Source organism: Myotis brandtii, unplaced genomic scaffold, assembly GCF_000412655.1.
Source record: "Myotis brandtii unplaced genomic scaffold, ASM41265v1 scaffold796, whole genome shotgun sequence".
In the NCBI taxonomy this organism is placed as follows: domain Eukaryota; kingdom Metazoa; phylum Chordata; class Mammalia; order Chiroptera; family Vespertilionidae; genus Myotis; species Myotis brandtii.
The window spans coordinates 1,721,077-1,722,895 of NW_005371207.1; the positions used below are offsets into that span (position 1 = coordinate 1,721,077).

Sequence of the window (1,819 nt, forward strand, 5' to 3'; positions counted from 1 at the left end):
CCACTGCCCACCGCCACCGCCACCACTTCCACGCACTGACGGCACCGGCCTGGCTTGCACTCGCTGATGGAGCAGAGCCGACACCGGCAGCAGGTGCGAGCACCGGGCGAGACTGTGGTACGTGGGAGCAAAAAAAGTTTAGTAACCACCAGAGTCTCACCCTGATGACAGCGACCAGCACCCCGCCTTGGTCTGGCGCCCCCACTCACCTGCTCCACTATCCTGCCGTGGCAGACGCCTGCCATGTTCTGCGCGCACCCCCTGGTGGTCAGCACACGTCATAGTGACTGGTTGTTTGGTTGTTCCGCGGTTCGGTCTATTTGCATATTAGGGTTTTATAGATATAGATACTTAACAAATTTTACCATCTTAACCATTTTTTCTCCCCCCGCCCCCATTTTTTTTTTTGGTTAATCCTTACTTGAGGATATTTTTTCCATTATTTTTTTTTAAGTGAGAGTGGAAGGGAAGGGGAGAGACACACACACAGAGAAATATGAACATGAGACAAACATCAATTGGTTGCCTCGCACATGTGCCCCAACTGGGGCTAGGGATCAAGCCTGCAACCGAGGCACATGCTCTTGACTGAAATCTAACCATTGACCCTTCAGTCTGCAGGCCTATACTCTATCCACTGAGCCAAATGGCTAGTGCCTGTCTTAACCATTTTAAGTATACAGTTTAATGACATTAAATTGTGCATCTACTTCTAGAACTCTTTTCATTTTGCAAAACTGAAATTTTTACCCATTAAACAACTCCTCATTCTTCCCTTCCCCAGTTCCTAGCAACCACCATTCTACTTTCTATCTCTATGAATTTGACAACTTAGGTACCTCATATAAGTGCAGTCATACACTATTTATCTGTTTGTGTCTGGTTTATTTCTCTCATGGTAATGTCCAAAATGTGTAGCTTGTATCACAATTTCCTTCTTTTTTAAGAGGGAATAGATGTTCCAATGTATATATATACCACATTTTGTTTGTTCAGTTATCCGTTGCTGGACACTTGGGCTTTTCGTCCATCAGTATTTATTAAGTCCCTTTTATACATCGGTCACTTTTTATTACACAAACACTTATTGACTGCCCTTATGGGCCAGATTCTGTTATAGGCATGGGGAATGCTGCAACAGTAAACATACTAGACTAAGTTGCTGCCTCCAGGGAGCTTATATTTAACTAGAGGCCCGGTGCACAAAAATTTGTGCACTCGGAGGAGGGGGGGGGTGTCCCTCAGCCCGGCCTGTGCCCTCTCGCAGTATGGGACTGCTCGGGGGATGACCACCTGCTGGCTTAGGCCTGCTCCCCGGGGGATTGGGCCTAAGCTGGCAATCAGACATCCCTCTGGCAGCCCGGGAGCCCTCAGGGGATGTCCACTTGCCAGCGGGGAGCAGGCCTAAGCTGCAGTCGGACATCCTTATTGCTGCTGAGGAGGTGGGAGAGGCTCCCACCACCACCACTGTACTGGCAGCCGTCAGCCTGGCTTGTGGCTGAGCAGAGCTCCCCCTGTGGGAGCGCACTGACCACCAGGGGGCAGCTCCTGCATTGAGTGTCAGCCCCCTGGTGGTCAGTGTGTGTCATAGTGACCAGTCATTCCCAGTCATTCTGCTGTTAGGGTCAGTTTGCATATTACCCTTTTATTATATAGGATAGAGGCCTGGTGCATGGGTGGGGGCCAGCTGGTTTGCCCTGAAGGGTGTCCCGGATCAGGGTGGGGGACCCGCTGGGGTGCCTGGCCAGCCTGGGTGAGGGGCTGCTGGCTGTTTGCAGCTGGTCACACCCCCTTCAGGGTGGGGGTCCCCACTGGGGTG

The 1,819-nt window shown here is 51.0% G+C and overlaps 1 protein-coding gene across 1 annotated transcript in view; it reads left to right on the forward strand.

The window, feature by feature from the left end:
• Positions 1-17: 17 nt before the first annotated feature.
• UBAC2 (UBA domain containing 2) overlaps positions 18-1,819 on the forward strand; it is a 121,220-nt gene continuing 119,418 nt past the window's right edge. The window contains 1 exon segment of the mRNA XM_014531225.1: positions 18-93. The gene's annotated coding sequence lies outside the window, so the exon portion shown is untranslated.